Raw genomic sequence first — 13,957 nt, forward strand, 5'->3', positions numbered from 1 at the left:
TATAAATATATAAATATATGATAGTTTCACCTAAAAAAAATAGAAAAAAATATTCTCTGGTAAGAAAGAAAGTAAAAGGAAATATTGAAATGTTATCTTTAAGTCATCAAAAGCTTGGTATCAGACAAATGAAACTGTTACGTGAGATTATCATTTTTAATTTTGGATAATTTGCTATAATACTAGATGTCAACCACTAAGCCAAGCATGGGAAGGAGGGATGGGGAGGGAACGGGGTGGGGATCGGGTGGGGGCTGACTGGGTATGTGTGCATGTATGTCTACAAAAGTTTGTATCCCACTATGATGTATGAATACAGTGCACCAATAAAATAAATTTAAAAAAAATAATAAAATAAAATAAAATTCAGAACCTGGACGAGGCAATAAAAAAAATAATAAAAAATAAATAAAAAGGGCTATAGGGGTATACCTCAGAGATGGAATGCTCCTGGGCTCAACCAGTACCAAAAGAAAAAAAAAAAATAGACCAGTCAACTAGAATAGAATGATTAAAGAAGGGAAAAGAAGATAGAAAGGTGAGGTATGAGGTGATTAGATAGATCAATTTATGCTATGTGCATGTATGGATATATAATAGTGATTTCTACTATAGTGTATATTATAATGAACCAATGGAAATTTTTTAAAATTTAGAATTTATAAAATCATTCAGTAGTGCTATGGAATATAAAATCAACATAAATATGTTTTTGTCATGTTAATACCAATTTATATAGGAAATGAATGTTATCATTTATAATAATAAAATACTAAGGAATAAACTTAACTATAGAAAACCTTGAACACTGAAAACTATAAAACATTGGCTAAAAATAAGAGAACACAAATAAAAATAAGAGAACACAAATAAAATGAAAGATGTCCTGTGTTTGTGCATTGAAAAAATATTATAAAAATTCATATTACCCCCAATTATGTACAAGTTCAATGTGATTCCTATAAATATCCAAGTGATATATTTTTCTGAAAAAGAAAAAATCTCTATATTTCATTAGCCATTTTGTCTTTTCTTCCATGTTAAAAATATAAGTATCATATGAATTATTTCATATGAACTTAGAACTAAGGAGACTATGTGAGTATTTGATACGTTCAAGGCTACAATAATTAAAATCCAGTTTGACAAGTCAAAGTTGTAGAATATAAAAATGTGTCAAAAAGAAAAAAGTGTGTTTATAATGTACAAAATGATATGATTAAACACATAGTAAATAGGAGAACTTTGGCAAACAGGCATGTAGAATATTTCTGTCAAAGTAAACACAACCCTGGGCTGTTGATATAGTTTTATGGAATATATCTCTGTTACGTTATTTTTAGAAATCTACCCAGGCCAGGCATGAGGGTGCAAGCTTGTAATTCCAGTACTTCTGAGGAGGAGACAGGTGGATCACAGGTTTGTGGTCAGTCTCAGCTATTTAGTGAGGCCCTTTGCATCTCAATGAGATCCTGTTTCCAAATAAAGAATATAAAAAATAGGGCTGGGGGTGTAGCTCGGAGGTAGAATGCCCCTGATTCCATCCGTAGTGCCACAAAAATAAACAGAAATCTGCCCAGGCCAGAAGCCTTCAAATATTTAATACTTATTGTTGAGCCTGATCTATAATCAATATGATAGAAAATAATCTCAATCAGTCAAGTTTATATAAGGCCTAAGAACTCAAGCAATAATGAAGTCACACAAGGTAAATCATACTGTGCCTCGGTCCCTCTTTCTATTGAGAAGCCTGAGGGCAGTCATTTCTCTGCTCCTAAGACACCAGTGTAGCAAACAGCTGCAGAAAAGCACAGAGCAAATCAGCAAGAGGGGCATAAGTGAAAGTGACATCATCAGGATCATAATATTTATCCAATCACCAAGAGAGTTGGTATTATAGCGTTGATTTTCAGAGCTGCATGCCTAATTCATGAAAACTGTCATAAGAAGTCTTCCAGATGGAACTTTAAATAAAAATGTGAAAGACTAATGAAACCATGAAGAATGAGGTTTGGGTGAAAGCATATTTTTGGAAAGTTCAAATATTAGAAATAGCCAGACTCAAATCAGAATGTTTAACATTCTTCTCTTTAAGAACAACAACAAAAAAAATGACATAATCATTCTTCATCAAGGGTGTAATAAAATTTATTAGCAAAACTGCTCCTGATTATTCCACATTTTTCTCTCATTCAATTTCTTTTTAAATATATGTTTTTATTTGCACATTATAATCACAAATCATGATGAAATTTAGAGCGATTAGGACATTCATGCATATAGAACTTGGTAAGTTTCCCTCTGGATCCACTCCAATCCCTCCTTTTCCCTACAGGATATTGAGGTTGGTGTTGATAATTTCCTCTATGTGTATAGTCAATGGAAGTATTTGTTAAGTTTACCTTCCCCTTTCCCTCCTCTATATTCCCTTAATTGCACCTCTGGTGTTTCTCCTCCTTTATGTGGAGTCCTTCTTGTTTCCCAATTTCTCTCTAGCTTTTATATATGAGAGAAAACATATGACTCTTCACTTTCGGTGACTGGCTAATTTCACTTTGCATAACATTCTCCAGTTTCATCTGTTTTCCTGCACATACCATAATTTTGTTCTTCTTTATGGATGAGTAAAATTCCTGGGAGGCAAATATTGTCATTTGAATAGCCTAGCTGGGGAAACTGAGCTTTATACTTAACAAAACCTGTCTAACACCATAGAATTAGTAGAGTTACTTCAAATCCAATACTTGTTCCATGAAGCCTGTGACTTGGTAGTCATGAACGCATAATAAGTATGGGAAATTCACAGTTGAAACATAAAAGTTTAGAAAACAAGCTTCCGACAACATGAATATAAACTCAGAGTGCACATGGGACACATATTTAGTGGTTTTGAGCATCACTATTCCAGATTAGTCCTGAATTTCCTTTTTTTTTTTCTTGCCATATGTGGTTTTTGGACCATAGTAAAATTAGTGTCTGAACAGTTAGATGATTCAGCCCTCCCTCACTGGTCCACAGTTGCCTATTTTAAGATAGATATTGACTTTGAAAGCCCAAATGAAAGAAAACCCACTTATTTCCCAGGCTGGTACCCTTGCTCTAAGTTATGCCAGGGTTAGGATAAATTCAATTTTCTCCAATGGAGTGAATAAAAATATGCCAGTGGGACTGAGTAAAATCTTCAATTCATTTTCTTTCTTCTAAATTATTTTGAATAAAGCTATATTATTTAGCAAAACAACTAAAGGATCTAGGTGCTATAGAACAGAGATGTGAGTTTAATATACTATTTCCAAATTATGAACAAAAGACTAAAATAAGTGACTTGCAAAACTATGATATATGTAATATGAAGATTGAGTATCTGATTTTAAATCAAATGTAGCTCTTAATATCTTGTGACATCAAATAAGCACTCAGCTTCTCTGGAGCATAGCTTCCTCAGAAGTAAATGAAAGAATCATATTAATAATTAATAAAAATTAAATTCTATTGTCAATTCTATAAAACTAATTTAGGTTTATTTTTATTAGGGAAAATAAATTAATATTTAAGAAAATTGAATGGCAGGGCAGCCTATTTTGAAATGATGAAAATAATTTTAGACCAAAAATCTCCTCTGGATGTTTACCTCTCAAGAAATAAGAAAGAGGCTTCTAATCTTGTTTTGTCTAAGATTATATAGGATGGTGTGAAAGTTCCTCATGCATAGTCATTGATGATGTATTGATCATTGTAGCAATACAATTATTCTTGTTGCTTTATATGTGGGTGTTGTGTTTTAGTTGGAAACCATGCAATAGTAATAAGAGTACTTCTGGAGAACCCGGTAATCATTCTAATAATGTTGGTCGCAGAAGAAGGAGCAGTAATAGCAAAGGACCAATAACACACTTGACCTTCAACTCTTAGGTCTTGAAGTTTGATTAAAAAACAAATCAGAGGCAGGCGTGGTGGTGCACGCTTGTAATTCCTGCGCTTGGGAGGCTGAGACAGAAGAAAGCCAGCCTCAGCTTGTTTAAGAGACCCTCTTTCCAAATGAAATATAAAATAGGTCTGGGAGTGTAGCCTGCAGGAGTAAAAGGCCCCTGGGCTCCATCCACACATCCCCAGTACCACCAAAAAAAAAAACAAACAAACAAAAAAAAAAAACAACAACAACAAAAAAAAAACAGAATATTGCTACTTACATATCAAATTTTAATGTATTTAATAGGGGAAAATCTCACCTTTTGCATCAAACTTATCATGTGAATTTGTGATTTTAAACTTAAAGAGTGGAAGAGAGCCTACCTCATCTAAACTTTGTTCACCTTTTGCAAAAATGTTATTGTACAGATATTAAAATAGATGTTTCAGAGACTATTTAATGGCAGAAAAGTGCACCTAAAACACAATTGTAACTGAATGCACGTGTGTGTGTGTGTGTGTGTGTGTGTGTGTGTGAGAGAGAGAGAGAGAGAGAGAGAGAGAAAGAAAAATACATTAGCATATTTTAATAATTATCACCTATGAGTTTTGGAATAGTATATGTGACTTTTCTTCTTCATAATTGATTTGCTTTTAAACTTTCATAATACATATTTATTACTTTTATTATCAGGTGTAAAACAAATAGTAAATGTTACAAGAAAATCTGCTTGAGGTTGAGTATGTCATTTCAAGGACATGTCAGCAATAAAAAAGAAAAGGAGGGCATGATTGCAAAGCTCACAGCAGGGGAGCAGAGCTGGCCTTGTCACCTTGCAATAGGCTTATCAGTGTTGTATATTTGAAGCTTATGTGGACACAGACAAAAGCTTCCAATAGGTGAAAGGAAAATTACAGGATAAGTCTTCATTATCAGAGCAAGCATTAAAGGGGACACTGGTAGCAGATACAGAGTAGGGTCCCTTACCCTAACTATTTCCCTACATTATAGTCTTCTAGTTCTCTTGATTTGTAAAAATAGTCATGTACCACACTTTCAGCATCCTAGAAACTGCTTTTATGAAATTATTCTATAGTAATAATTTGGAGGGAAGAAAAGTTGTGGTTGGCTTCCCAGTGGGGATATATATTTTTTAATATACAGGAAATCTTTTATTTTCAGAAATTATAAGACTTCCAGGTATAATATCAATGATTCTAATAAAATTTGTCTATCTAGCTTTGCAGAGTAATCTCAGGCACAGCAATAAAGTAAACTCAAACAACCATCACCACCACAAAACACCTGCTGTCCCACCATGGTGGTTATGTGAGCGTGTGAAGGATGTCCAAACCTGACACTCCTACTTTACCAAATTAAAAATTGAAAAAATATGAAAGAACTTACATATTACTAGGGGTATTGTTCAGTAAGACAGTAATTTAGGTTTATATTACACTTTTGGAGATATTATTCAGGGTTACTAGGTTGAAATTTTCTATATGGGATATAAGAATTCCCTACACTAATAGAATAAAACAGCCTAAGTTGGCAGCTTATATATAAAACAGAGCACTGGAATACACCAAAGCAAATACTTTGACAACCCCTAACGAAGAATTATGTTCTGTATACAAATATATTTTTTAAGTCTTTGAACTAAAAGGCCTATTTGTAGAAGCAAGTGAATACATCATAGTTTAAAATGTAGTCAAATGTAAGTGGCTATGAAACTAACCCACAGCATATGTGCCCTGTTATTTCTACAGACAGACTTGTCTTGAGCAATGAAATTAGGACAAGAAATTGGGAACATGCCTAATGGAGAAAACTAGACTTTTAAAACAATATATATGTGAAATAAATAAATAAATAAATATATGCAACAACATATTAACATATTTCAAACATGCACATATGTTTTTTTTCATCCACTAAACATATGCATAACATAGAATCTGATCATCCTAGTTGTCTAGATATTCCAAAAAGAAAAAAGATACATGCTACACAAAATATTGTGCAGATACATTCATAGTAAGTTTATTTGTAATATCCAAGAAGAGAGAGCAATTCATATGTCCATCCAAAGGGTAATTATTTACTGAATAGTATGTCCACTTAGTAGAATACTATTCTTCAATAAAAAGAAATACATTATTGATGCAAACGGCAACATATATGGATTTAAAGCAGTTATGCTCTATTAAAGAAGCTGCCAGATAAGAGTATATATGGTATGATACCATTTATATAACAATCTAGAAATTTTAAATTATCCAGATTGATGATTGTTTAAAAGCTGGAGAGATAAATCATCAGATTATAAAAGGCATGAGTATAAAAGGCATGAGTAAGATTTTCTTTACTTGTATCTGTTTCTTATCTTAATAACAAGGATAGCTTCAGGGTTATATGCATATGCCTAAAAAGCACACCAAATTGTATGCTTACTTATGAACAATTTAAGTGTCAATTATACCTCACTAATGATTTGAAAATTATGCACTTATTTATTCAAATGCTTATCTAGACACATATTATATAGTGTAACAATTATTTACAGCCTCCCTACTCCTCCCACAACCTAGATCCCAGGATCCCAGACTAGCCCGCCACCATGTCTGACAAGGAAGCAGCCTTTGATGACGCAGTGGAAGAACATGTGATCAACGAGGAGTACAAAATATGGAAAAAGAACACCCCTTTTCTGTATGATTTGGTGATGACCCATGCTCTGGAATGGCCCAGCCTAACTGCACAGGGGCTCCCAGATGTAACCAGACCAGAAGGGAAAGATTTCAGCATTCTTCGACTTGTCCTGGGGACACATACGTCGGATGAACAGAACCATCTTGTGATAGCCAGCGTAGAGCTCCCTAATGATGATGCTCAGTTCGACGCATCACACTACTACACTGAGAAAGGAGAATTTGGAGTCTTTGGCTCAGTTAGTGGGAAAACTGAAATAGAAATCAAGATCGACCATGAAGGAGAAGTAATCCAGGCCTGCTACGTGCCCCAGAACCCTTGCATTACTGCAACAAAGACTCCACTGAGTGACGTGCTTGTTTTTGATTATACAAAACATCCTTCTAAACCAGACCCTTCTGGAGAGTGCAACCCAGACTTGCGTCTCCGTGGACATCAGAAGGAAGGCTATGGGCTTTCTTGGAACCCAAATCTCAGTGGGCACTTACTTAGTTCTTCAGATGACCATACCATCTGCCTATGGGACATCAGTGCCGTTCCAAAGGAAGGAAAAGTGGTCGATCCAAAAACGATCTTTATAGGACATACAGCAGTAGTAGAAGATGTTTCCTGACATCTGCTCCATGAGTCTCTGTTTGGGTCAGTTGCTGATGATCAAAAACATGATTTGGGATACTCATCCAAACAATACTTCCAAGCCAAGCCATTCTGTTGATGCTCACACTGTGGAAGTGAGCTGCCTCTTTCAGTCCTTATAGTGAATTCATTCTTGCTACAGGATCAGCTGACAAGACTGTTGCCTTACGGGATCTGAGAAATCTGAAACTTAAGTTGCATTCCTTTGAATCACAGAAGGATGAAATATTCCAGGTTCAGTGGTGGCCTCACAATGAGACTATTTTGGCTTCCAATGGTACTGATCGTAGACTCAATGTCTGAGATTTAAGTAAAATTGGAGAGGAACAGTCCCTGAAAGATGCAGAAGACGGCCCACCAGAATTGTTGTTTATTCATGGTGGTCACACTGCCAAAATATACGATTTATCCTGGAATCCCAATGAACCTTGGGTGATTTGTTCTGTATCAGAAGACAATATCATGCAAGTATGGCAGATAGCAGAGAACATTTATAATGATGAAGATCGTGAAGGAAGCATGGATCCAGAAGGACAAGGATCCTAAATATGTTTGACCTTGTGATTTTAGACTTCCCTTTTTTTCCTCTCAACCCTGAGATTGATTTAACACAGGTTTTGAGACACAGACTTTGTTCAGTAATCCCTCTATTAAAAGTACCACTGACAATGCTATTAACCCAAAGAGTGGGTGTTTTCTAAATATTAACTTGGATACTTGACTCAACGAAGCCAGACATATATTTAAATTTTCTTCAGGAATTTTGTAGTAAAAAAAAAAAAACAGGTCTAAAGTAGCTACAGAAGGGAGAATATTATGTATAGTTATTTTTCTTTTCAAGAAAAATATATCCCCAAGTTTTTCAGACTCATTTAGGTAAAGGCTAGATTGTGTAAGGAATAGAGCCAGGTGAGGTGGGTGTCTGAGCCATGAAGTATAAATACTGCAAGATGTCATGTTTATTCAGGAATTAGGGGAGATTTGAGTCAATATAGATTCCTACTCTAAAATTGTCACATCTGGCTTTCCAGAATGCACATTTTCCTATCAAAACCAGTCTCTTGGTTTCTTCAGTTAAGTCAAAACTACCTGTACCTCCTTCCCCATGTATTTTTGCTTGTTAGTATATTTCTTGCTGTTTTCATATTATGCATTTCCTATCTGTGAAATGGTTTTTGTTGTGTTTTTTTTTAAGTTGGGACCACCAAGTTGTAAAGATGTGTTTTTACCTGACAGTTGTACCACAGGTGGACTGTCATGTTGAGAAGGGTGAACTGATAGCTTGTATTTGTTTTGAAAATTAAATTAATTCTTGAGAAGAGTTACAATTTTTTTAGGAGTTAGTCCTTGACCACTAGGTTTAATACCATCTCCATTTTGGGTGATCCGTTTCACCAGCAGGCCTGTTACTCTCCATGACTAACTGTGTAAGCACTTATCATGGAATAAATTGCTTTTCTACATAAAAAAGTGAGCTTCAATTAATTGGCACTTCATTCATATATCATCTCGCTAAAGGTACTGACAGTTCAAGAAATATTTCCATTCTAGTACAAATAATACCAAGTGCAGAATTTTCTATGTAGATATGAATGCAAAATGACCACTGATAAAGAAAGGCAATGTATTACAGTAGTGACGTTTTATCACTTGACTGCATTATGGACTATAAATGTGAGCTATATACTTTAAACCCTTCACAAAAAAGAAAGGTTTTCAAAAACAAGTAATATAATCTTTCCCTTAAAAAATTAATTTACGGGAGCCAATATTAATAACAACAATAAAAAAGGTATTATGGAGATATTCTGAATAAAGCATAAAGCTGTATGTCTATGTCATGCCTGGTGTGAAGTTGTGGAGACACAGATGTCTCAATCTTACCACTTTCTAATGCAGCCTGAGAGACCATTTCAACTCAACCTAACACACAAAACTCAGAGCCTGGGGACCTCTAATGCATAACCTTGAACAATTTTCATCTGTTATTTGATGATACTGTATAAAACATCATTGCTCAATCTCTGGTTAAACAAGGAGGATTAAAAATAATTTTAGAGCCAGGCATGGTGGTGCACGCTTGTAATCTCAGTTCTTAAAAGGCTGATACCAGAGGATCCAGGTTCGTGGCCAGCCTTATTACTTAGTGAGACCCTCTGCAACTTAGTGAGACCCTATTTCAAAATAAATAATGAAAAATCAGACTTGGATTATAGCTTGAAAATAGAATGACCTTGGGTTCAATCCCCAGCACCATACACACAAAACACACACACAAACACACACACACACGAGATAATTATAATTTCTCTTGCATGTAATTACTGTGATTATTTTATTTTTAAATATAGAATAACATTAAAAAAGCAATTATAAATGCTCATTGTAATAAATGCAGGTAACATCCAGTGTATCTCATCTGCTTTCCTCCTGTCTTATCCTGTCCTTTTAAGTAACCTTCCTCTCTGCTACTACAACTTTTGGATCTATCCAAAAATAGTCTTGCATATCATCAGACTATCTCTGGATGGACAATGTTAGTATCATACTTTTATAACATCTGAATGTATTTATTAAATAAAACTACATATGATAATATATATCATGCTGAAAAACAATATTTTTATAACCAGGAAATTAAATCCTAAGCACTGTTAGCTGAGCTCATTTTTCTGTATGTGTTTTTCCTTTTAAACTCTTACCTTTATTATTTTTCTTGCTATTCAAAGTAATTAATTTTTTAGCCATCTTTATCTTCTATGTTTTTTCTGTTTTAAAACAAAAATATTTTCCATCAGATTTCATCCACTTTGAGAAAGCAAAAATAATATTTGATTATAAGAAAGATCTTGTTTTAAATTAATTTTATAATCAGGGAGACAATTTAATTTGGAATAGGATTCCTGTGATAAAATGAAAAAGCTTACTTTATTCTATATGAGGCAATTTGTTTGGTTTGATTTAACTAACCTCAATGGCAGTGAGATAGAGAAAGAGAGAACTATTTCTTTTAAATATGAAATTACCAAAATTTGCTTTTTATTAAAATTCAAAATGACAAAATTTTAAATAGACACAATTTATATTCATCACGTATTTATGGATTTCCCACTCTGTACAAAGTGTAGTCCTTTAGATGAAAGATTGCCATAACTGAGATGAACACACCAGCTTTATGAAGCCAATGAAATATTGTTCAGGTTCTGTGTACCAAGTTTTATTCAAAACCTCATGAATGTTAAAAGATATTATTCACAATCACCGGTCATCATATGTCTTTATTTCTATAAATGGAAATATATTGATTCAATTATAAAATGTTCAGTTTGATTTGTTTTGCTGGGTACTTTGTAATATGTACCTATTACTCAACAACATTTACAAATTGCTTTAACTTAATTAATGAACAGTACAGTCCTTTTTAAGATTTTCCAGGATACTGCAGACCATATATGTTTTGCACTCATAATACATAACCATCTCTTGATTCCTACTAAAATATTAGGCTATTTAAATAAGCAAATGTTTTACTTTAGATTTAACTTTGGATTGTTTGAATAATTAAAAAAATGTAAGTAAACTTTGGCTCAATTATATATTGAATTGAGTGAGAAGTTTAGTAATTACGGGCAAAAAGACAGCTTAACCATGTTATCACTATCGATAATCATTTATTCATTCCATCATTCATTTACTTTTTTTCATTGAAAAAGCATTCACAAATATGCTAATGGTATTTACTATAACAGAAAGAACAGTAAAGAGCTGGTATTGAACTAACAGGGTTTCTCATCTATTGAGAGATTTATTTTGTGATTCTGGAAAACTTATTTTTTTCTTGTTAGCTTGTTCTGTAGAATAAATATAGCTGCTCTTTCCTTCTTTTTGTTATATATTTTACCTCCTCCTCATAGAGATGATTTTATGGTCAAACTAGGATATGAATGTGGATTGAACTCTAGATATCTATAATGATAGATAAACTTTTCATTTCATTTTCTTGTTCAACTAAGTATGTGTGTGTGTATGTGTGTACGTGTGCGTGTGTGAGAGAGAGACAGAGACAGAGAAAGCATAATTTAGAATGATTTTTTTTTACTTAGCTCACACTTTCTTTTGTTTAATAATTGAAAACACTCAGAAAGCTAACTCTAAAACTAGCTATGTTAGTCCTGACAGAGTAATGTTAGATAATTGTTTAAAATATCTTTCTTTATTTTTAACTTTTATTAGCACATTGTAATTATACATCATAATGAAGTTCAGAGTGATAGAAAACTGCACGCACACACCACTTGGTTGTTTTCCTCCAAATCCCACTGGCTTCCTTCTCCACCCCAGATATATTAAAATTGGTATTTATAACTTTGTATATAAACATAGCATTATTTGAGCTGTTTCCTTCAGTAAGTCTTCCCTTTCACAGCCTTCCCAAGTCCCTTTCCACTATTCTATTAGTATCACCCCTCATTTATCTAAAATTCGTTTGTTTTCCAATTTCTCTCTAGCTTCCACATATGAATGAAATCATATTGACCTCCATTTTCTGAGACAGGTTAATCTTGTTTATCATAATATTCTCTAGTTATATTCATTTTTATGAAAATAACATTTTTTTCTTCCTTATGGCCAAGTAAAATTTCATTGTGCATATATACCACAGTTATATAATTCATTCTTCTGCTGACAGACATCTAATCTGGTTACCTACTTTGGCTACTGTGAATTGTGCAGGTGTAAATATGGATATGCCTCTATCATTATAAACTGTGATTTTAATTCCTTTAGAAAGATCCTCAACAGTGGTGAAACTGGATCGTGTGGTGGTTCCATTCAGGATTTGGAGGAAGCTCCACACTGATCTTCTTAGTGCCTGTACTGATTTGTGTTCTTACTCCCCCCACATCCTTACCAGCATTTATTATTGCTTGTATTTTCATAATTAACATTATACATTTTCTTTTTCTCTTCTCTTTCCCTTTCTGTGTATTTGATAGCTGGCTCTTGTACATATTACTTGACTCCTGTACATTCATTTATATATTTACTGGTTTCTTCAATCCCTCTTTATCATAATCATTCTCTCATTATTTTTTTTATACTTGGCATGGTACTATATTTGATGACTAGTGAGTTTGTTAGGTTGTGGGAGGTTGTATAGCATGGCTATTTCTCTGACTTCCACATTACTCATCCTACCCTTGCTCATTCTTCTATGATCCAAATTCTTTAGACTGTGCTTTCTCGCTCTCCCTCCAGTCTGTTGTGACTACCTATCTTTCTTGCCTTCCCTTCTTTATGGCCTATACATACTTTATCTCATCTGACTTCTCTCTATTGTCACCATGAAAACTCTAACCTTCCTTCCAGTTTAAAAATATTTAGCTTAGACACCCCTACTTTTCATATGGTTGTGATTATTAGAACAGGAGAATACCATGAAGACAAACAGGATAAAACATTTTATAAAGTTTATGGGTATATATTGTTACCATGGCTTACGTTTGACTATATTTTTAAGGTTTGGGGAGATACAAGTACAGTAGAAAGCAAAATAGGTACCTGGTATACACTTTAATGCTATGCAGTTATAGTTATTGCTATTTTCTTTTTTAAATATATTTTATTGGTGCATTATAGTCAAACATCTCAATGGAATACAAGGTTTGTGAAGATAAAGAAGCGTACATCACCCACTTAGCTTTTATCCAATCCCCATCCCATTCCCGTCTCCTCCCTCGATCCCATACTTGATTTAGTGATTGACTTTAATTTATTTAAGTATATCATGTGCTTTAAAGATATTCCATCTTCCTCCATCCCATTCCAACTGATAGGTAACCTTAATTGATCTGCCATAGCATCCTTTATTCAGCTAGATTTCCTACTATTACCCATTTCTTCCTAGTTTTTGCATATTAGGGAAAGCATCTGATTTTTTATTTTCTGTGATATTCCCCTGTAGATGCTGCATTGCAGGCTGTGATCCTGGTCTCTCAGGCCCCACCACTGGCCTCACCGCACTGCAGGCTCCAACCCAGACCTCACTGGCCCTGAAACCGGCCTCATCACATGGCAGGCTTTGATCCTAGCCTCGCAGGCCTTGGCACCAGCCTTGCCACCCAGCATTCTCCTATCCTGAATTTTGTCTCCCATCCAAAGGCAGAGGTCTTCAGCTTCACTACAGAGAGCAGGCTCTACTGCTGCACATGTACCCTGGCCTCCCGCAATGCAGAGAGGAGTGTGGTGGCATGAGGGCCGATATCTCCCTTAACATACAGCATGGCAGCCCCACCCACCGGCTATGTATGCCCCCAAATTTTACCACTTAGCATGTTGTCCAGAATTCCCAAGCATGTGGGGCAGGAGCAGTCTACTTTTGGGGAGATTTCCTCAAAAGTTCAAGGTGGATGGGACTGGATCTGTCTGCCCCTCCAAACACTGGTTGCCACTGCCCCCATCCTTGCCACCACCTCCATCTCAATTCTCTTACAAGAACCTTTCCCACACAGCATGTTTTCCAGAATTCCCAAGCATGTGGAGCAGTAGCAGTCTACCTTTGGGGAGATTTCTGCAAAATATCAAGGTGGATGGGATCGGATCTCTGCCTCTCCCAACTCCTGGCCACTGCCGCCATCTCAGTTCTCTCCCAAATAACTTTCCTACACAACATATTGTCCAAAGCATGTGCAGCAGTAT

General features: G+C 34.8%; 1 protein-coding gene and 1 pseudogene across 3 annotated transcripts in view; one reads left to right on the forward strand and one right to left on the reverse strand.

Moving 5' to 3' along the window:
- Positions 1 to 13,957, reverse strand: part of CTNNA3 (catenin alpha 3) — a gene marked incomplete at both ends in the record, with an annotated part of 1,656,346 nt that overhangs the window by 169,354 nt on the left and 1,473,035 nt on the right. The window lies entirely within an intron of this gene.
- LOC308261914 (histone-binding protein RBBP4-like) lies at positions 6,531 to 7,804 on the forward strand (annotated as a pseudogene). Its single transcript has one exon. The product of its transcript is annotated as a histone-binding protein RBBP4-like (transcript).

This window comes from Muscardinus avellanarius, assembly GCF_963383645.1.
Source record: "Muscardinus avellanarius genome assembly, chromosome: 4".
NCBI classification, from domain to species: domain Eukaryota; kingdom Metazoa; phylum Chordata; class Mammalia; order Rodentia; family Gliridae; genus Muscardinus; species Muscardinus avellanarius.